Source organism: Onychomys torridus, chromosome 17 (assembly GCF_903995425.1).
Source record: "Onychomys torridus chromosome 17, mOncTor1.1, whole genome shotgun sequence".
Classification (NCBI taxonomy): Eukaryota; Metazoa; Chordata; class Mammalia; order Rodentia; family Cricetidae; genus Onychomys; species Onychomys torridus.
In genome coordinates, this window is record NC_050459.1 from 48,095,285 (window position 1) to 48,119,398 (window position 24,114).

The following is a 24,114-nucleotide window of genomic DNA, read 5'->3' on the forward strand; positions in this document are numbered from 1 at the left end:
TGTCCCTTGTTGATCTATATTCATTGGTCCAATGTCTTCCCTTACCACACCTTCTACATACTCCTGAAGGAAGGGGCGTTCTGTTGCCATTGTTCCTTGAAGAAACATTGTTTCTAGAAGTGCCCTGTTTACAGTCCCTTTTCAAATGTCCTTGCTTTCCACATCCAAAACATCTAACATTCCTCAAACCTCTTGAAATTGCTTCTCCTACCCACATATTATCATGATCATGAGCCTCAACATTTACCGTGTCTCTAATCCAATCTTCCAAGGGTGCAGATCTCACCTTTAACGGCCTGATTATTCTCTTGAATGCTTCATTTGCATTCTCAAAAGCCAAAGATTCAATTATTATCTGGCTAGCTTTTGAATTTGGGACCATTCTCTTTACTGCTGAAGTCAGTCTTTGTAAGAAATCTGTGAAAGACTCTTTTGGGCCCTGTATAACCTTTGTAAATGACTCAGTTTTCTTCCCTGGTTCCTCAACTCTGTCCCATGCATTCAAGGCTGCCATTCGACATAGAATTAGAGTTTGCATATCATATAAACATTGTGTTTGTACTGCAGCATATTGGCCTTCTCCAACAAGCTGATCCTGGAAGATTTGTATACCTCTATCACTACATTGTTTTGCTATGTTTTTAGCTTCCTGTTTGAACCACATTTGCCACTGGAGCTGCTGTCCGGGTTCCAGAACCGCCTGTGCCAGCTCCCGCCAGTCCTGTGGTATAATTCTATTATAAGTTGACCAGGGGTTTAACATTTGTTTTACATATGGAGAATGCATGCCATAAGATACTATTGCCTCCTTAAACCTTCGTAAGTCTAACATTTCAACTGGAGTCCAAATATTTTGTGTAGTCATTTGACCAGGCTGCTGTTGTATGGTTACCGGACAAATTAAGGGTGATTGTGTGAAAACAGGCTTTCTTTCTGTAACCTTATAATCCAATCCTGAAACAACTTCACTGTTATTTTCTTCTGTCTGAATCTGAATTTCTCTATAATTCATTTTAACAGGTTTTTCTGAAATTTTTATCCTGGCACTTAAGTTGACCATCTTTTTAAATAGTAAAATAAGCATAAGAAGATTAATAATGTACATAATTCGATCAACATTAATCTTCTCATATAGTTGTTCCATTACCATACTGCCTAAAATTTCAAACAAAGCCCAATTTTCTTCCAATGTACACATAAAACCCATCTTTTCTTAATGTGGAAAAAAAATCTCCTTTAAATAGTTTCCTTTAAAATGTCTTATATAAATAGAGCATGAGACTCTTAATCTCAGGGTCGTGGGTTCGGGCCCCACGTTGGGCGCCAATTGTAGATGTATCCTGCTTGTTAAATAAGAAACACAGAGCCAGTTGCAGAGTTAAAAACCACGAGGTCAGAGCCAAAGCGGAAAACCTTACCCTTCACTGCTTCTGTGGTTCCTCCTCTCCGCAAGAGACCTACTTCTGTGCGTCCTGTCTATTTAAAGACTTCCTGTTCTCCTCCCTCATTGGTTGTAAACCCAGCCACATGACCTCCTCATCACTGCCTGTTTGTACAGACCTCCAGGTCTTCTATGGTTGGTATTGAAATTAAAGGCGTGTGTCTGCTATGCTGGCTATGTCCTTGAACACACAGAGAACCGCCTAGCTCTGCCTCCCAAGTGCTGGGATTAAGGGCGTGCCCCACTACTGCTCGGCTTCTGCTCTGGCTTGCTCTGACCTCAAGGCAACTTTATTGACATACAAAGAAAATCACATTTCAATACAAATAAAATATCACTATACTTGACTTTGAAGGATTTAATAATTTCCTACACTGTTTCATTCATCCTTTCCTCTACTTATTTTGGGATTTATTCATTTCCTCCTTGTGGTCCTTAACTATTTCTAAGGAGTTGGTTTTAAGGTCTTTTTTATTCTACTTCAGCTATGTTGGAATAGTTAGGGCTTGCTGTAGTAAGATAGCTGGCATTGCTAGTGACATAGTACCTCAGCTGTTGTTGATTGTATACTTACACTTGTGTCTAGGCTTCTAAGTTTGTGGTGAATATAAGCCTAGATGCTTATTTATAAGTTCTTATTGGGATGTGTTTTGTTCCTGTTTCTGTTTTTCCCTCCTTTGTGGCCTGAGGTTCTTCAAGGCATCTCCACTTAATTTGGAGGGAAAACTTCTAGTGGTGGGATTGTGCTCTGGCCCATCAGGGGGCTCTACCCAGGTTGGAGCTGACACACTTTGATGCACAGGGATTTGTGATTGTGGATAGAGTGGGACACCACAATGTGATGTAGTATAGAAGTGGGCCTCCAATGTGGATATCTTATACTTCTGCATGTTCTTCATTTGAGCAGAGAATCACTCTCAGAATCACTTGGGGCATTGTGGTCTGGAGAGTTATGGATTGGTAATAGCATTTGGGGGACAAAAACAGTGGAAGTCGTTCAAGGATAGGTGGCCTACCTAGAATTCTGGTGGCCATTGTTGACTCTGGTAGAGATGGGAATCCCTGCCCCATTTGGTAGTTGGAATAATGTAGAAACAGGTATGGAAAATGGGATAGACTAGGCTGTTAGTAAGAGAGAGACTTGGAGAGTTCCACATGCAAGTGGCCTACATAGACTTGTTGGTGGACATGTTACAGGGTAGAGACTTGATTGACAAGTATATGTTTGGGTTGAATAATTGACTTGCTCTGTCACGGGTGCCTTATCTGTGATGAACAGTCATTTCTTCATCTTCGAGGAAACCACAATTGTCAAAGCACATGTGACAACTGTGCAACTTTTCTGAACAGTCAATTACAAAAAGTAAGTAAATATTAAAAGTGAAAGTACTCAGATGCTTCTCACACTGTTACACAAGTTGCATCTTGAGATTATGTTACAACCTCTGTTATAAACACACATCAAGGTTACTTTGCACCAATTTTCTTTTAAATCATGCATGGTAATAGACTAACTGCAGATCACTACCTTTCCCTCCATTCCAACCAATCCAATCTACCTTTCCCTCCATTCTGACAAATACAATCACAGAATCCCTGCCCCAGATCAGTAACAGGGTACAGTTGGGCACTCAATTCTCTACCAATGACCCTGTTGCCAAAATGTAACATAGAAATCCTCCCTTCCTAACTTTCCTCCTATCATTCATTGTTTTAACACAGCCCCAAGTTTGAGGAGACATTGCCTGCATAATTTTGGTTCATTCTAGGAAGGGAAGCATAACACCTAACTGCAAATGTTCACCTCTCCTTCAGTTCCTTAAAAAACCAATGCCATGTCATATACCAAGTTCTGCTGCAGGTCACCTGCTTCAGCTAGCCACATCAAGTTCTCCAGTGATTCACACAGATCCTACTCCATACTCTATGCTTTTTTCATAGTCATGCAATCTTGGCAACTATACCTAGGGAAAACTCAGAAAATCATGGCCAGTAAGGCAGATTGGCTATATACAGATATTCACCTCTTCTTCCATTCTTCCCATTCTAATCACACATGACCATCCTCAGTTTTATAACAGACTTTCTTCCCTGTCCTTTCCTGACTCTCTAATGTATTCCTAGGGGTCTAAGAGATACTGGAGGACAAACCTAATTTCCTTGATTCAAAGGAACCAACCCATCCCATAACCCTACATGGTCCTTCTTCATTAATCAGTTTCAGCTCCCAAAATATAAAAATATATTTTACATGGAAACCTCAGTGAACAGGCCTCTCAGAACAGCAGAAATTTTTCTACCAAGCAACATACAGCCACCAAAATAAGTTACAAAATCAAAGTAACAGAAAAACATACATCTCTGGTGCATGAACAGGCTTTTTGGAGCCTAATACTTATGATGGCATACCTTGCACATGCTCATTAATATCTATTAATAGTAATGGTCTCAAATCCCTTATAAAAAGCCTCAGTATAATACAATGGTCATGAATATATGACCCATCTGTTTATAGCATCCAACAAAGACTCCTCCATGTCAAAGACAGATATTAGCTCAGTTTAGGAGGTTGGAAAAAGATATTCCTAGAAAATGAAGCAAAAAACATGTTTGTTTATTCACTTCAAAATATAAAAAATAGTATTCAAATAAGACCTAATCTGAAGAAATAGAGGAGGATGCTATAGACTCATCAGAGTAAATACCTATGAAGATGACATTTCAATTTTTAACATATATACCCTTAAAACGAGGGTATTTATGTTTGCAAAGTAATTGCTACTATAGTTTCACATATTGATCCTCACACAATTTTAGTGGGAGATTTCAATAACCTACTTGCACCAATGGCCAGGTTAGGCTCATAAAATAATGGAGCTAACAGATTTTGTAAACCAAATAGAAATAACAGATATTTACAGAACATTTCACACAAACAAAAAAATATAAAGTCTATTTTGCACCTTAGAGATCTTTCTTCAAAATTGCCCATATACTTAGACATATAGCAAGTCACAGTACATACAAGAACATTAAAAAAAAAAAACCTCACTGCAATCTGTCAGATCATTGTGGATTAAAGCTACATATATATATATAAAACAACAGCATCAGCTAGAAGCTTGCAATAGCATGGAAATTGAAAAATTCTGTAATGAATGAAAAATGGATCAAAATAGAAATGAAAAATTTAAGAATTCTAGAATTCAATGAAGCTGAACACACAGCATATCCAAACATATTGGACATAATGTTAGACTTTGTAAGGGGCAAGTTTATGTCATTAAGTGCCTACATAAGAAAAGATGTATTTTCCCATTAGTTATTTAACAATACACTAGAAAGCTCTAGTACATAAACAAATAATGACACCGAAGTGTAGTAGAAAGAAAGTCATAATCATACTTAGAAATGAAACCAGTAAAATATAATCAATGAGAATAATACAAAAAGAATCTACAGAAAGTGAAAAATCAGTATGGTCAATACATATTCAAAAATATGTAAAATGAGGAGAGTTTATATTCAAATTAACAAAATCAGAAATGTAAGTGGAGGGGGCTTAACCACAGACAATGAGAAAATCCAGATAATCATATGGACATACTTTAAAAATCTGTACACCGCCAAAGAGCAAATTCAAATAAATGGATAATTTCCTCAATGCATTCATATAAACAATTTGCACAGGACTTAAAGAACTATTGAAATAGAAGCAGCCATTAATATTCTCGTAATCAAAAAAGGCTGAGCCAAATAATTTTAGTAGAAAATTCTTCCAGACTTTCAAAATTAGAAATGCTAATACTCCTAAATCATCCCAAAAGCCAGAGAGGAAGGAACATTGCACAATTAATCTTATGAGTCCAACATCACAGTGAAAGTCAAATCATATTAAGACATTAACAACTAAAAGGAATTACATACTAATTTACCTTATATACTTTGATACAAAAATAATGTACTAGTGTAAGAATACATAAAAATATTTACTATTATATTTAGCAGGCTCCTTCCCCGAGCTTCCAGGATGTTCCAATATATGAAAATCATTAAGTGTATTTCACAAAACGAAAAAAAAAAACAGAGGTTCATTGCATCAGCTGAAGATAAGACCTTTGACAAAATCCAACACCCTTCATGACAAAAATCCTGGAAAAATTAGGGATACAAGGGATATACCTCTACACAACGATGGTAGTTTACAGCAAGCCTGTAGCCTACATCAACTTAAATGGAATGAAACTAAAGGAATTCCCATTAAAATCAGAAAGATGACAAAGTTGCCCAATCTCTACATACTTGTTAAAAATAGTATTTGAAGTCTTACCTAGAACTACAGGAAAGTTGAGTGAGATTAGGGGAAAAATTCAAATAGAAGTATTAAAGTAATTATTTGCTAATGCTATGAAACAATATGTAAATGACCGCCAAAATAACCCCAGTTATTATTCAGACAATAGAGTTAGACAAAATATTCAGCTTACAGAATGGGGAAAAGGTTTTATCAACTACACACCTGACAGAAGCTATTGTCCAAAGTATAGAAAGAACCCTACAAAAATTCCCAGGTAACCAACAAGCCATGCCTGCCAGATATCAAGTTATAATACCCGCAGTCCTCATTTTCTCCTTCTTTCCCTCAGACCCAACCACCAAATTCTTGTCATAAGTTTTGCAACAGATGTCATGTGGCAGTCTTCACAGGCCCACTGTTGCCATTTTCTGTGAATCCCACAGATCTTCCCAGTCTTTATACCATTTACATTTTTAAAATTACCATTACATTGCTTTTTACCAGTGATTGCTGGATCAGAGCACCCAAATACAGCAGGAATATATTGCTTAACCAAAGTCCACTCCTCCCCAAATATCAGAAATGTTTCCCATAAATCTTTCCTCCCATACTTCCCCCATATCCAATCTCCCCAACTCAGCCTAAGATCTGCAGCAGAACCACCTATCATCTTTGTACCCTCATTTGTTGCTTTTTATCAGCACCAACTATATGTGGCATCCCCACTTTTTATTTTTTTTAATGTTTTTTTTCAAATGTACAGTAAAATATAAAAGAGAACAATAGTCCAGTGTGGCTCATCTCAAATACTATACAAGACATACCACACCCACAGAAAGACTTTGCCCATATATAACTACTTACTCAGCAGTCCATGTCCACTGAAATAGGCTCATCAGAACACTCTCACACTGGCCTGTCATGACCCAAAGCAAAGAGTTGCCAAATATATTCCTACTTTCTGTGTATTACAAATTCACTAAAAGAGGCTCATCATTCCATACTCATCTGAACACTCTCATAATGGCAGTACATGTTCTAGAATACAAACTAAATAGATTACTAGGAAAATGTTATAAGAAGGCCACATCTCACTTTCTATTTGCTTCTAAGATATTAAAAGAGTCTTTGCAGTCACTATTGGAGTGTAAAATGAGCAAAAAATGTAGGAAATGTGGATAAACCAGAAGAAATGCATCATGACAGCATATTGATCTGTGTGAACTCAGGATCATGGAGCAATATCATGTTTCAGAAATCAAATATTCAGCTTGTCTTTTCATTAATAATGATTTGTTGGGAGAAGAACTGATGTATCTTATGTTGTATATGAAATGAGGCATAGTAGTCTGGTATTCTCTTGGGATCTTGTTGAATTTTTAAAAATCAACATTTAGCATGTAAAAGAAGTGTGGTTTTATTAGGAGCTGGAAAGTTTTGGAGAAGCAGAATTCAGGACATATCTGGATGTGCCTTGATTACTGGATCTCAAGATAATGGAAGCACAGGATTTGGTAAATGTTCTGTACCTGCCATTGTTGTATAATGAGTAGAAATGTTCTAGATGAGTGGAAATAAATCTTCCTGAACTCACTTCCTTTTTATTAAGCAAGCAAATTTAATCACATGCACTGAAGATACCAGATGCAGAGAATTAATTAGTACTCTATATGACCATCAATATCAAAGCTAAAGTTGAAAAAATATAAATATTATAAATTTTGATATGAAATTCATATCTTAAGAAAAGATTAAAGAATCAAAATATAATGAAAGAATTGAGATCAGTGGCAATAGAATACTCCTTTAATGTTTATGTTTTCTTCTTTCCCATATCAGAAGATGGCTCTTTCTTCTGAAATGGTACAGAGATTTTGCATTTTCCTTTTGACAACATGCATAGAATTAGAGAAGGAGAGAGCCATTGTCCAATTCCAAAGCTAGCTTTAATTTTTAATTGAACTGGGACTACAAAAAACCATCTGTGTTAAATGTCATTAGAGAAGAGTAGAAACAAAGATTTGGGAAGACTTATGAAATTTTATATGTGACATACCAATAAGCCAATTTACTCTTTTTCTTGGGAACTTTTTGTAGATGATTTGTCCTTTTTCTTCAGATGTCTCATTTGTCCAGTGTTCTCCAGATTCTTTAGCCTTCATTCTCCTGAAAGACAAAAACAAAAACCCTTCTGCATGCCTAACTTTTGGGAGGTTTTCTTTTGTCAATTATAGTTGTTTAAAAGAAAAACATTTCTAGTGGTGTGGTTAGTTTAAATTGGATGGTCATGCTGGTTGATGAACTATCACCTTTTCTAATTATTGAACTATCACCTCTTGCAATTAAGAGTTCTCTCTTGTTCAAACTGAATCTTTATCAATTTTGATGGTATCTAGAGTGTATTTTTTCCTGTAGAAACAAAAGCAAAACCTTGTCCCCAACATCATACATATCCTGGTTTCCAATCTGAGGTCAGCACATCCTTAAAGTAAATAGGCTGATTTAATTCTGTAGTTTTTTTTTCTATTATCCCATGTCTTTCTGCAGCTGTTGTTCCTTTCTCATTAGCATTAAGAAAATTCAGTGTTAATAGAGCATTATGTAATCTATTTCTGTGTTTTTTGTTACCTCTTTCTCTTTATTTAGCATATACTTTAGAATTTGTTGTGACCTTCTGTGACTGCTTGGCTATGTAGGATCATGTGGTATACCTGGAATATGCTTTATATTGTAATAAGCAAAAAAACTGTTTTATTTTACCAGAGACATATGCTGGAGCATTGTTAGGTTTATTTGTGTAGGTATACCTGTGATGGTCGTAACTACTAGGAAATACTTGATTCCCGAATCAGACTTTTCAGAACTCAGAGCAGTTGCCCATTGAAATTCTGAGTAAGTATCAATAGTGTGATGTACCTATTTTAGTTTTCCAAATTCTGCAAAGTGAAACACATCCATCTCAAGATTTCATTCCTCTGAGTACCCTTTGGGTTACATCCTGCTGGTAGCAGAGTCTGATTGTAAAAAGAACAAGAAGAACATTTACTTAATTTTTCCTTGGCTTGTTGCCACATTATGGAAAAATCTCTTTTTTAAAACCTTTAATATTGACATGATTTTTTAATGAAATTCTGAGACCTCCAGCACATGTCCTATCAATAATTTATTAATCTTTCATTACCTTGTGCTAGAGGGTCTGGCAGACCCATATGGAATTGGATGTGAATTATATGTAAAGGATGCTTCTTTTTTCTGATTATATCTTGTAACTGAGTAAATAGTGAAGTTATTTCTGACTCATCAGGGATAAATTCTGGAGTCTCAATATGTAATAACATGCTTTAATCATACTCAGAGTCAGTAACTATGTTGAGAGTTTCTAAAAAAATCTATTAATATCAATAGAATAGCCCACAATTTTGATTCTTTTAAGGAACTATAAGGACTTTGAACCACTTTACTTAAATTTTCTGATTTGTAACCTCCATTTTCTTGTTTGTTTGCATCTGAGTAAATTATACTAGCTCCATAGATGGGTATTTCCCATACTATGTGAGGCAAAATCAAATCAGCTATCTTCATAAGTTTAATTTGATCACTTTTGGGATATTTAATCTTAATCTCTCCCCCAAAATATTGCAAGATCTTTACCAAGGTTCACTTTCTACCCATGATTTATCAATGTTCTTAAGTTAAAGGTAAGAATGTTTTTGCCAGAACTATTCCTGCTAATTGATGAACTCTCAATTTTCCTTTTAAAATCAAGTCAGAGATCTTTTCTACCTATGTTTGAAATTTTTTTACTCTGTATATTTGGTAGAAATATCTATTCCAATATGTCTTTCCATAGCATTAAAACTCCTGTAGGAGAATGCTCAGAGTGTAGAATAATCAAAATGCAATCAAGCATTGGATGCACAAGATCCACATTTTCTTCCTGTACTTTCTTTTCCACCAAGGCCAACTCTTTCTCAGCTTCAGCTGATAATTCTCTTGGACTACTTATGTTTTTGTCACCTTCTAATGTTTTGAAAAAATTACCCAGTTCATCATTTTTTTTCCTCAACAACAGTTCGTAGATGGGAATTATTTTTTGAAAGCCATGTAGAGTCCACAATTGATCTCTCCTAATTTGCACCTTTGTGGGTCTAAATTTTTGTAGACCGATTTTCTATCCTAAATAATTAATAGAATCTCATCTTTATATCTTTTCAAGAGCAATTTGTAATCCTCATCTAGGCAAAATTTTCTTTATTTCTTCAAATATTCTTTCTAAATTATCAGCATTTAAATTGGCTAGTAAAATTTTGTCCATGTTGTGATAAATTATAGACTTAGGAAAATATTTACATATTAGTTCCACTGGCTGTTGTACAAAATATTTCCATAGGGTTTGGCTATTCCACATTCTCTGTGGGAGAACCCACTATTGATTATCTTATAACTAGTTGAGAATTACTATAAGTAGGCACCATGAAGGAAAATCTTTCTCTGTCTTTTTCCTGTAAGGGTATCAAAAAGCAAGAGTCTTCTAAATTGATAACTACAAGAGTCCCCTTTAAGGTTACAGAGTAGGTAAAGGAATTCTAGATTGTAGAGAGCCCATTGGTTTAATTACTTTGTTAATTGCTCTTAGTCTGTTACCATTCTCCATTTACCAAATTTCTTTTTAAATAACAAATACAGGAGAATTTCAAGATCTGGTTGATTCTTCAATATGCCTAGCATATAACTGTTCTTGTATCAGCTCTGTTAAAGCCTGAAGTTTCTCTGTTGTTAACGGAGAATGTAGCTAAACATGTTGATCCATGCCTTTAATCCGAGGAACACAACCTTTAATCCCAGGGAGTAGGTGCAGAAAGAGAAAGGTATATAAGGTGTGAGGACCAGGAACTAAGTAAGTAAAGCATGTAGTTAGTTAAGCATTTTGTTAGTTAAGCATTTGGCTGGAAAAGCATTCAGGCTTTGGAGCAACACAGTTCAGCTGAGATTCAAGTGGAGGAGGACTGAGAAGCTTCCAGCCTGAGGAAACAGGATCACCTGAGGAACTAGCAAGGTGAGAAAACTGTGGCTTGTTCTGCTTCTCTGATTGTCCAGCATTCTCCCCAAAAACTGGCCTCAGGTTTGATTTCATTAATAAGACCTTTTAAGATTCCTGTTACACCAAATGTAACTGAATTCCTAAGCAGTTGTACTAAATATAAAACATGGAGCCAAATATAGTGGTGAAAGTCTGAGACATCAGGCAAATAGGGAGGACCACATGCTAACCTTACCTCACCATACCACAGCTTCCAAACTGTGTGCTACTTCCTGTCTGTCTCTGCCTTTATTGCCTTGCTGTTCTGCCCTCTCATTGGCTCTTAGCCTTGTTACCGCACTTCCTGGTCACTGCCTCTCTGTTCAGGCCTCCAGATCTCTATGGTTGCTACTGGGATTAAAGGCATGTGTCACCATGTTGGCTCTGTTTCCTAGTATGGCCTTGAACATAGAGAGACCCTGCCTGCCAAGTGATCAAATAAAGGCATGTGCTACCACTGCCTGACTTTCCTGATTGCTTAAATGGCTTGCTTAATATTTCCTCTGATCTGCAGGCAAACTTTATTTATTAACATACAAATAAAATATTACCACATTTCACCACATCTAGCTTACTAGGCAATTCACCTTCACAGCACTGGACAGTTGTTTCAGTATTTGGGGCTGCTTGAGAATACCATCCATTTCAGGAAGCTCCTTCTATTTACTACAAAGGATTACCTTTAGATCTTTGTCCATAATAAATATTGTACCTTCTTACAGAATACCAACTGAAAACATCAAGTTTCCATTGGCCTTAACTTTTTCCATGGATGAAGTCAATAGGAACCCTGACCTTTTGCCAAATATGTCATTAGTATTTCAGTGGCCCAAAGGTGGTTGTAGGACTGTGTCAAAATTATACAGTTTCATGCCGTTATCTGAAGAAAATCAATATAAACCTCCTAATTATGAATGTAATGAAGAGATTATGTGTTTAATGCTGCTGACAGGACCAAACTGGGAAACATCTGTGATGATTGGGACATTGATGGAGCCCTACAGATCTCAACAGGTGAGATGTTTGGGTGTGGGTTTGCAAGAAATTGTGACTCTGTTGGTACAATACCAAGATGCTAAGAAGAGTGAGTGGAATGATTGTGAAACAGTGTGGTTCAAGAGCAATATTCAGAGACATGATATGGATTTCCTTCCTTTTTTGAAGTTGGATTTAATCGATATCTACAGAACATTCCACCCAAACAAAAAAGAATATACCTTCTTCTCAGCACCCCATTGAACCTTCTCTATAATCGACCACATACTTGGCCACAAAGCAAATCTCAACAGTTACAAAAAAATTGGAATAACCTGTGTTCTATCAGACAACCATGGTTTAAAGTTAGATTTCAACAACAGAAAAAACTACAAAAATCCTATAATCTCATGGAAACTGAATAATACTCGACTGAATCACCTAAGGAAGAAATAAGGAAAGAAATTAAAGACTTCCAAGAGGACAATGAAAATGAATACACCACATACCCAAACTTATGGGATACTATGAAAGCAGTGCTAAGAGGGATAGGCAATAGGAATTATAACTAAAGCTATTACATTCCTAAATGTAGTCACCCAGGTCTATTCCCTTATTATGCCACTTCCTCCTCCTGAGGCTGACTATCATGGGAATGTTATCAAAGTATTGAAGTCCAGCTTCCAAAAACTCTATTGGTTGTACCTGTCTTAATTAAACTGTTCCATAAAAGTTAAACAATTTGTCCTAACCTGGTTTTCCCTTTCATTTTATAAGCTGACATCTTCTAAGATGCCACATCTGTATCCTCTCCATCCACAGCAGTTCTGTGTCTTTATGGCCAAAAACCTCTTCCCCTCTCGCTTGTTGCTTTCATCTTCTCCTTCATTCTCTATCTCCTGTTTTTGTCTCCTAATCCTGGCCTACTGTTCTCTGGGTCAAATTAATCTACTTTGTATTGAGAACTTGGTCTTGGCATGTCATTTGTGAATTCTAAGTGCCCCTACATAGTAAGTTTGGTATTTTTTCTATGCCATTGATTTTGGGGTAGTAAATTCAAACTAGAAAACATATCACAGAAAGTGTCCCAATAGAAGAAAGAGTTCCCAACTATTACCAGGAAAGCATTCATAAAACAGACAGAAACACCAGGAGGCACTACAACCACGGGATTAGATAATCTAAAGTTACCACTGTACAAAATAATGGTTATTGAGTTTATACTTTGTCAATTCACCAGTTTAGGTCATGTACTGAAAATATCTGTGCTTTCTGATAACATAACAAATGGCATCATCAATGGAAACATTTTATCCTGCAATGTCCCTCAACTCCGTCCTCTGAAACAAATGCAGATAGTGCAATGTTTCCTCTACACACTAAAGTGAAATTTCTGGTGAATAAATGGCTAAGGCTGCAATAATCATACTATTCTTTCTCCACCAGATGTGGAAAAGTGTGTGAGGTGTCCAGAGGTGCAGTATGCCAACAGAGAGCACAACCAGTGCATTCACAAAGCTGTGATCTTTCTGAACTCCAAAGATCCCTTGGGGATGACTCTTGCCTCAATGGCATTATGCTTCTCTGCATTCGCAGTTCTTGTCCTTGGGGTCTTTGTCAAGCACCATGACACTCCCATTGTGAAGGCCAACAACCGGAATCTTAGTTACATATTGCTCATCTCACTCATGTTTTGTTTCTTGTGCTCCTTGCTCTTCATTGGCCAGCCCAACTCAGCTACCTGCATCTTGCAACAAATCACATTTGGACTTGTATTCACTGTGGCTGTTTCCACTGTGTTGGCCAAAACAGTGACTGTGCTTTTGGCTTTCATAGTCACAGCTCCTGGAAGAAGGATGAGGTTCTTCATGGTTTCAAGGACACCCAACTATATCATTGTCATATTCACCCTCATCCAAGTCATTCTCTGTGCAATCTGGCTGCTAGTTTCTCCCCCCCCCCCGCCTTTATTGACACTGATGCACACTCTGAGCATGGCCAAATCATCATTGTGTGCAACAAAGGCTCAGTTACTGCATTCTACTGTGTGTTGAGGTACCATGGCTTCCTTGCCTTAGGGAGCTTCATTGTGGCTTTCTTTGCCAGGAATCTCCCTGACAAATTCAATGAAGCCAAATTTCTGACCTTCAGCATGTTAGTGTTCTGCAGTGTTTGGGTCACTTTTCTCCCTGTCTACCATGACACCAAGGGCAAGGTCATGGTGGTAGTGGAGGTCTTCTCCATTTTGTCCTCAAGTGCAGGTCTGCTGGAATGCATCTTTATTCCCAAGTGCTACATAATTTTGTTTCGACCTGAGAGAAATTCTCTTCCAAAGTTAAGGGAGAAAATATCTTACTGAACACTCATTTCATAAATTGTTACTAACAACTGTAGTGATGGTACAGAGACACCTGTTGTGATTCATCCCAAGATGTATGCGTCAGCTAGTGATTCTCTTTGTTTCTTCTAATGATAATGCTCAGCAAAATCATGTATAGTACTTTATTGTACATTTTGGTCTATAATCTTCAACTCGGACACTTATTGTATAAGACTTGGTTCTTGGATGATAGTACATAGGGATGTGTTGTTATATTTCTCTAATTTTAAGTAATATTGAAATAACTCTAAATAATTCTTTTAATCACTGAATTACTGTGTGCCTTTTAATGTAAGAGAAAGTTTGTAGCAGAGGGAATGAATGTTTTCAGATGATGAATCTAATTTAATTTTTGTGGAAGTGGAAAGTGAATCCTGTTGCACCTGGAGGTTTGAGGAGTAAAACTTAGCAGAAAGAAAGATGTTTTCTTAAATAGATAGAAAGAATATTGTGAAATATGGTAAGATGTCTCAGCATATAAAATCATATATAGCTTTTTCAGGGAAGATGAGTTCACTATCAAATCCACTCATTTTACAATTCATAGCCATCTCTATCAATAGTGCAAATGGATGCCTTTTCTGTCTTTCAAGATCAGCTAAACACAGATATGCACATAAGAGCACACTCAAAAAGCACAAATACACTTATTGAAATTAAATGAATTTTTGTTTTTCAAGACAGGGTGTCTCTGTGTAGTATTGAGCCTTTCCTGGAACTCACTTTGGAGACCAGGCTTGCCTTGAACTCACAAAGATCTGCCTCCCTCTGCCTCCCGAGTGCTGGCATTAAAGGCTTGTGCCACCACCGCGAGGCAAAATTAAATGAAATTTTTAAAGTGAAGTTTACATAGTAGTGCAATGGAACTACTTTTTTTCCATTCATTGAAATAGATTTTCATTCACATAACATCCCCTGATTATGGTTCTCCTCCAAGCCTCTTCAAGTTCCTCCAAGATCCTCCCACATCACTTTCTGTCTGAATCCACCCCATTTCTATCTCTCATTGGAAAACATTCAGGTTTCTATGGGATAATAATAAAAAAATAAACTAAAGAAAATATAACTCATTGTAATTGGTCAAAATTGGCAAACATAAGGAAAATAACTAAAGAGAAGTCATTAGAATTAAACACATGTGTTCCCACATTCAGGAATCACAAAAAAATTCTTACCTTGAACCCATAATATACATGCAAGCAATGTGTAGGTTAAAATGTGAGTAGAAATATACATCATGACAAACCTAAAAAGTGAGGAAAAGGGGGAACTCTGACACAATACTATGAGACATGACCCCCACAAATTAGGTTTACTGAATTTTGTGCTCCCTTCTATTTCTGGACATGCTGTCCACACTTAAAAGTAGTTTGATTCCTTATTGAGACACCTTTGAAGGAAAGTAAATTTTCATTAGCTGATGGTTGTCAATTGGAGATTGCTTCTGGTTTAGAGATGAGTCTTGTGATCACTTCTTTCAAGTGGGACACCAACTGGGAAAACCCAGTATGCACTGTTCCTCATTCCTCAGAGTCTATGATTTCTTTCATTTATCAATCCTGTTTATTAAGAGGGTATTTTTTTTGGTGTCCTCTGTAATGGTATTTGCTCCATGAATGAACTTGGGCTATACATCTCAAAGGAGGCTGTGCTTCTTAATATGTAACCTCTTAAAAGGAAAGGGAGAGGGGTCACATTCTTCTCCTTACTTGCTTGATCCATTGGCCAGGTGCATTTGCTCACTTATAGAACAGAAGATGACTTACTCATGTCTGATTTGGTGAGTGTATTTTTAAATTTAAATCTTAATAAATCCATATTACACCTTTTTTTAAAAAATTGAATAAGATTTGTTTTTATTCATAGATGTATAATGATGTCATTACCAAAATTTATTACATAACACACCATCCCATTAGAGAGGTTTAGTGAATCATACATTTGAAGACCTTTGCATGCCTGGTACATGGTACACATTAAATGCTTGCAGCTGTGGTGACCCATACTCTCATCTTTACTGAAAACATAGTCTGAATTCACAACTAAGTACAAATCCTCTAGCTTTATTTTATTTTGGGGCCATCACATGTCCTTCTGGGGCTCTTTGTAATGCACTCAATGAGATGTCCTTTGTTGACTTGTAGAGCTGGTTTTCCTGTAGCACCTGCCCCAGCTGTCTGCCCAATCTGCATTTTATACCAGGAAGGGGAAAGCTAAGGGATGATTTGACTGAAGTCTTGAAGAGTTTAATATCAGCCACAATATCCATGTGATTCCAGTGTAAAATAATGATGATCATTAAGTTGGACCTCTTCAGATGAATAGGTAAGACTTGTTGATTTGAAATATAGATGGACAAGGATGGCATTAGTATTCTACTTGATAATACAGTGCCCCAGGACCTGTATGTTTTTTCCTCCTAAAGTTACCATTTGAAACTCACAGCAAGGGATATATGAAGCAGCTGAGAGTGATGGCAGCCTCTGAGGACAAACAGGCCATGGAGTAACAAAGGGAGAAGTATTTGTTCACACACTGCTCTGCAGGACCATTCTAAACTGGGGCCTTTTGAAGGTCTTGCCAAATGTATTATTTTTCTTTCTTTATTATTATGTGTTTTAAATTTTATACATCAGCCATTGGTTCCCCCATCCTCCCTCCTCCTGCCCCACCTACACCTACCCCCCAGCCACTCCCCTCCATTCCCATGTACTCCAGGACCAAGGCACCCCTGGGGACTCTTTTAAACCTGGTGGATTCAGTACAGGCAGGTCCAGTCCCCTCCTTCCAGGCTGAGCAAAGTGTCCCTGTGTAAGCCCAAGGTTCCAAACAGCCAGCTCATGCACTAAGGATAGATCCTGGACCCACAGACTGGGTGCCTCCCAAGCAGATCAAGCTATTCAATTGTCTCACTTATCCAGAGGGCCTGATCCAGCTGTGGGCTCCACAGCCTTTTGTTCATAATTCATGTGCTTCCATTTGTTTGGCAATTTGTCCCTGTGCTTTTTGCAATCGTGGATTCAACAATTCACGCTCTTGCAGACCTTCCTCTTTCTGGACAGTTGGACACCTGGAGCTCCACCTGGGGCCTGGCTGAGGATTTCTGCATCCACTTCCATCAGTTATTGGATGAGAGTTCCAGCACGACAGTTAGGGTGTTTAGTCATCTGATCAGCGGACTAGGTCAGATCAGGCTTTCTCTTGACGATTGCCAGCAGTCTACAGAGGATGTGTCATTGTGGATATTTGGGGACCTCTCAATCACTCTGCCTATTCCCGTTCTCACATGGACTTTATTTATCAGGGTCTGTTATTCCTCGTTCTCCCTTTCTGTTCTTGATCCAGCTGGGATATCCTATTCCCCTAAGCTTCCTTTCCCTCAAATCTTGCCCTTCATTACTCCCACTGTCATCCAGGTTGTTCATGTAGATCTCATCCATTTCTCTGTCATTGGGTGATCGTTGGGTCTTTCCTACAGTCCCATTTTCTAGGTAGCCTCCCTGGAGTTGTGTAGCAGTCTAGTCATCTTTGTTTTACATCGAGTATCCTCCTATGAGTGAGTACATACCGTGTTTGTCCTTCTGAGTCTGAGTTACCTCACTCAGGATGATTTTTTCTAGATCCATCCATTTGCCTGCAAACCTCATGATGTCAATGTTTTTCTCTGCTGAGTAGTACTCTATTGTGTATATGTACCATATTTTCTTTATCCATTCTTCAGTTGAAGGGCATCTAGGTTGTTTCCAGGTTCTGGCTATTACAAACAAAGCTGATATGAACATAGCTGAACAAATGCCCTTGTGGTATGATTGAGCATTCCTTGGGTATATGCCCAAGAGTGCTATAGCTGGGTCTTGGGCGAGATGGATTCCCAAATTTCTAAGGAAGCCTGATATTGATTTCCAAAGTGGCTGTACAAGCTTGTATTCCCACCAGCAGTGAAGGAGAGTTCCTTTTGCTCCACATCTTCTCCAGCATAAGCTGTCTTCTGTGCTTTTGATCTTAGCCATTCTGACAGGTGTAAGGCATTATCTCAGAGTCATTTTGATTTGCATTTGCCGGATAATTAGGGATGTTGAGCAATTCCTTAAATGTCTTTCAGCCATTTGAACTTCTTCTGTGGAGAATTCTCTGTTTAATTCTATAACCCATTTCTTAATTGTACTGTTGGGCCTTTTGATGTCTAATTTCTTGAGTTCTTTATATATTCTGGATATCAGCCCTCTGTCAGATGTGGGGTTGGTGAAGATCTTTTCCCATTCTGTAGGCTGTCACTTTGTCAGGTTGACTGTGTCCTTTACTCTACAAAAGCTTCTCAGTTTCACCTGGTCCCATTGATTGATTGTTTCTCTCAATGTCTGTGCTACTGGTGTTTTATTTAGAAACTGATCTCCAGTGCCAATGTGTTCAAGAGTACTTCCTACTTTCTCTCCTATCCAATTCAGAGTAGCTGGATTTATGTTGAGATCTTTGATCCACGTGGACTTAAGTTTTGTGCATGGTGACAGATATGGATCTATTTGCAGCCTTCTACACATTGACATCCAGTTATGGCAGCACCATTTGTTGAAGATGCTTTCTTTTTTCCAGTGTACATTTTTGGCTTATGTGTCAAAAGTCATATATTCATAGTTGTGCTGGTTACTGTCAGGGTCTTCAATTCGATTGCATTGGTCCACATGTCAGTTTTTGTGCCAGTACAACGCTGTATTTATTACAGTAGCTCTATAGTAGAGCTTGAGGTCGGGGATTGTGATGCCTCCAGAGGTTGTTTTATTGTACAGGATTCTTTTGGTTATCCTGGGTTTTTTGTTTTTCCATATGAAGTTGAGTATTATTCTATTCATATCTGTAAAGAATTGTGTTGGTATTTTGATGGGAATTGCGTTGAATCTGTAGATAGCTTTTGGTAATATCGCCATTTTTACTATGATAATCCTGCCTATCCATACTGTTTTCGTATCTGTTCTGTTAGTCTGTGTCTTTTTATAGGTGAATTAAGTCCATTGATATTAAGGGATATTAATGACCAGTGGTTGTTCATTCCTGTTGTTATTTTTATTTTTGGTGGTAGTGTTTATGTACTTCTCTTCTTTGGGGTTTATTGCTGTGGTCTTATCTATTGCCTGTGTTTTCATGGGTGTACCTGCCTTCCTTAGGTTGGAACTTTCCTTCTAGTGCTTTCTGTAGGTCTGGGTTTGTGGATAAGTATTGTTTAAATCTGGTGTTGTCTTGGAATCTCTTGTTCACTCCATCTATGATGATTGAAAGTTTTTCTGGGTATATTAGTCTAGGCTGGCATCCATGGTCTCTTAGTGTCTGCATTATATCTGTCCAGGTCCTTCTGGATTTCCAAGTCTCCACTGACAAATCAGTGTTATTCTGATGGGTTTGCCTTTATAAGTCACTTGGCCTTTTTCCTTCGCTGCCCTTAATAATCTTTCTTTATTCTGTACGTTTAGTTGTTTGATTATTATGTGGCAAGGGGACTTTTTTGGGGGTCTAGTATGTTTGGTGTTTTATAGGCTTTTTGTATCTTCATTGGTATTTCCTTCTTTATGTTGGGAAAGTTTTCTTCTATGATCTTGTTAAATATATTTCCTGTGCCTTTGAGTTGGTATCCTTCTCCTTCCTTTATCCCTATTATTCATTGGTTTGGTATTTTCATGGTGTTCCAAATTTCTTGGACATTTTGGGTCATGATTTTGTTGGTTTTAGTGTTTTCTTTGACCGATGAATCTATTTCTTCTACCGTATCTTCAACACCAGAGATCTTCTCTTCCATCTCTTGCATTCTGTTGGTTATACTTGACTCTGAAGTTCCTGTTTGTTTACTCAGATTTTCTATTTCCAACATTCCTTCTGCTAGTGTCTTCTTCAGTTTTTCTATTCCCCTCTTCAGGTCTTGGATTGTCTCCCTTTCTTTTTCATGATTTTCATTCAAATATTTATTGTTTTCTTCTGCTTTAATTGTCCTTTCCTCTAGTTTTTTTATAGTGTTCTTCCCATTTTTGTTTGTCTGTTCCTCTACTTTATTTTTGATTTCTTCTATATAGGGCTCTAGCCTCTTTATGATGTTACTTATAAGGTTGTTTTCTTCTTCTTCTTCCATTCCATGATGTTCAGGTCTAGCTGTTGGAGAAGGGCTAGGTTCTGGTGATGCTGTATTGCTCTTTATTTTGTTGTGTGTACTTCTGCCTTGATGTCTGCCCATCTCCTCGGGGGTTGTTCTTGTTCTTATCAGTGTACTTGGTTCAGACAGAGCTGACACATTTAGACACCAATTTAAATAGATGTGATCCAACTTCACTTTATCATGAAATGACCAGTTAGGGCTCTGTCTCCTCTATTGTTCAGAGAATTTATTTAGATTCCCTTCATACATGTATGTTATTTATGAATCTTCCACTCTATTATGTTTACATAGTACGCATCAAATGTCCTTTAATTTTAGACATCTCTCCACCCATTTCTCACTCCTCCTTCCTCCTAGTCTCCTCCCTACCTGATCTTCAAAGTAGTTTTATTTGCAGTTCCATGGTGGCTAAAGATGTTGTACATTCTCAAGTGTTGCTCTTCCATGTGTGTTTCATCTTCTTAGAACTCTTAGTTTGCATTTTTTCAAAATTGAGCTAAATTTTTTCTTGTTCAGATTTTCCATTCCTTTACTTAACAGATATACTAGTCCTTTATTCCCAGGTTCCCAAAATTACTTGTTTAACTGCTGTGTCTTTTCCATGGGTGTGTTTTAAACTTATGTCAAAGATACATTGGCTAGAGCTGTGCACTGTAATTATGGATTTTCTTATCCATTGAAATATTTGTATAGCATAGTATCAGTATATTATGGTCTTCTGTAACTATAGTACTATATTGCAGTGGAACATAATTATTATGATAACTCAAACATTGTTATTTTTTTCTCCATTTCTTGATCCATCCAGAGTCTGTATTTCTATTTGAATTTTATAATATTTTTTCATGGTTCTGATTTTTCTTTATGAGATGGAATTTTGATGTATATTGTGCAGAATATTAGCATACTGTTCATAGAATGAGCATGTATTTTTTAAACATTATTAATTATATCAATCCAGAAACATGCAGGATAGTTTCCATCTTACATTTTTGGTCAGTTTCTGTCCTCAGTGTTATAAAATGTCCACCATGAATATCTCTAACTTCCTTGGTGTCATTTATTCCTAAGTATTTCATGTTTCAGAGGTTAGTGTAATGGAGTTCTTTACTTGATATTTTCCTCAGTCTGTAATGAAGCTATTGGTGTCCAGCCCCCCTCAAGAGCCTTCACCCAGTGTTCCAGAAGAGATACTACTGGTGGTGGATTTATCTGAGGGATTCTGTAATAAATCTATGTACACAAAACTCTTTAGTTCATACACTTTATCCTTCTGAGTCAGTTTTCTCTCTACATGCCTTCTATTTGCTCTCTTACTTAGTGCCTTTCTTGCCTAACACTCTCGACCTGTTTCTGCTGTTCCCTCTAAAATGATCTTAATTCCTTCATTTTAGTTCTGCCTCATCTTGGTCTTTCTCATCTCATTCTTATCCCCCTAGTTATTCCCCACCTGGCTCTTCCTCAACCTCTGTCTCATCCTTCTAATTCTTCTAGTCCTCCCCTCTAGTTCTCCCCCAGTCTAGTTTCTTCCAATCTAATTCTTCCCCATCTCAGTTTGTTCTCCTCAAGTTCTTACCAATCTAGTTCTTCCATTCTCTATTTTCTTTTCTGTCTTTGCTCTGAAAATAAAACTTCCTTTTTATCCTTTTAGCTCTTGTCTCTCCAAGCTATCTCTGCTCCTGCCATTTCTGCAGGTTGGGGCATGTGTACATGGTCACTAGGCAACTTGGCTAGACAACTTCCACCACAGCTAGATGTACCTGTATGTAGGAAACCTTCACGTCTGAGATATTTGTTTAGGGTGGACCTAAACTAGAAATAAGACTTTGGAAAGGAGAAAGTTAAGCTTAATTAGCATATCCACCAGGCCTTCTCAAACAGATAGTCTCGATGCTTAAGTCAGTTCTCAGAGAATCTGTGAAGTGTCTCAGATAAGATACTTTTGTCCATCCAGAGATGATCCGGGCTGCATGCTGCTAATGATGAAAATTACAGAAAGGCTTTAAATTAGGGATCCTCTCTGTGTTCCTGCACAGAAGGTTATCTAAATATTCCATTAGTAGAGGGGAAATTGTGCCCAATGAATGACAGGAAAGAGTAAAGTTTATCCATAATGATAAATACAACAAAAATGAAACAATAATATCTCATTATTACTTAAATTCAATTGTGTAAATATATGAGATGTGTGGTTTTGCCTATATAGCTGCAGGTGCATGTGAGAGTCATATGCATAACTATGTAGTTAGAGTTACAGTAATTTGTGAGACACCTGACATGGGTCCTGAGGACTGAACTCAGGTCTTCTGCAAGGGCAGTACATTCCCTTCACAACTGAGCCTAATTTCCAGTCTCTTAACAAATTAAATAATTAGGTAACAAATTAACAAATTGGTGAACAAATTAGCTAATTACATGTATCCACAAATGCATTGCTGTACAGAAAAATGACAAAATTCTAGAAATATATCAGCACTATCTACAATTATTCAGAAGTTTGGAGCCTTAGCAATCTGATTTGCTAAATTAGCCATGGTTGAGATTACAACTTCTGAATAGGGTTCTATTCCTCAAAATAAACCTTCAGTGATATCACTCTTTGTGGAGTGTGTTCTTGTGTAATTGTGTTATATCAATATCTGTTTCACACTGATTACACACATGTAGTAGTGTCTCACACAGATGTAATATAGGGAAGGAGGAAGTTTTTTGACTATTCCCAAATTGTTGGAATAAAGATAAGGCTTGTTAATGATAAACACATACAGAGGTTTCTACCTTGAGTGATAGGGTTGCTGGTTCTTATGAATAAGACTCAGGAGTACAGCATCTCTACTGCCAAATTATGGCCCAACTAAGGGAAAGTTTAATTATTTTAGCATATTCAAACATTAAAAAAACATTCAAAAATCTTTCTTCTGTCATTTTAATCCTCCTACTATCCCTATAGGAACCTAATTATTCTCATATTTATGAGCTCTTTTGTTATTTTACATATTTACACATATATAAATGCACACACATATCATTTAAATGTTCTCAATGTACTTTAGGCAGCCCATGGTGGGCAAACATGTCTCTCTAGCAAGCCCTGCTCTTCTCCCTCATTTTCTTTGCCTTCTAAAAATCTTTAGATAACTGTGGATCTTTGCATATACTTTGCCCACATTAATTCATGGGGCATAGTGTATTAAGTTTTGTGGTCCTGTTGGAGGAAGTGTTTTACTCTGGAGGCAGAGTTTGAGGTCTCATGTATGTTCAAGCCACACCCAATGATTCAGTTTACTTCCTGTTGCCTGAGGATTAAGGATGTACAATTTAAGCTCCTTTTCCAGGTCTGGGTCTACTTCCACAGCACCAAGTCCCACCATAATGATTATGGACTTAACCTATGAAATATAAGACATTCAATTAAATGTTTTCTTTATTAGAGTTGCCATGGTCATGCTTTACCTTCACAATGACAGGAATGCTAACTAAGACAATTTCATTCTTGTAGATAGCCAATAATGTCTCTTCCCTTCTTTGGCTGATCCATCCTCTTGAAGCTGACTCTCAAGGTCAAAGAGTCAAATTATTGAAGTGCAACAACAACAACAAAAAAACACCCTTGAGGATGTCTAATTATTCCGTCATAAAAATTAACACTTCCTCCTAACATGGGGATTCCCCTTTTACCTTTGTCAACTGCCATTTGCCTATAGGCCTCATCTGTCTCTTCTCTATCCAGGTGTAAATCATGCTGATAAGTAATTGAAAAATGTGACAGTATATTATTTTTGGTAATGAAGGTTGGTGGAATGAC

General features: G+C 37.3%; 1 pseudogene; it reads left to right on the plus strand.

The window, feature by feature from the left end:
* The window catches only part of LOC118568988, a 41,586-nt pseudogene extending 27,434 nt beyond the window's left edge, over nt 1-14,152 (plus strand).
* The last annotated feature ends 9,962 nt before the right edge of the window (nt 14,153-24,114 follow it).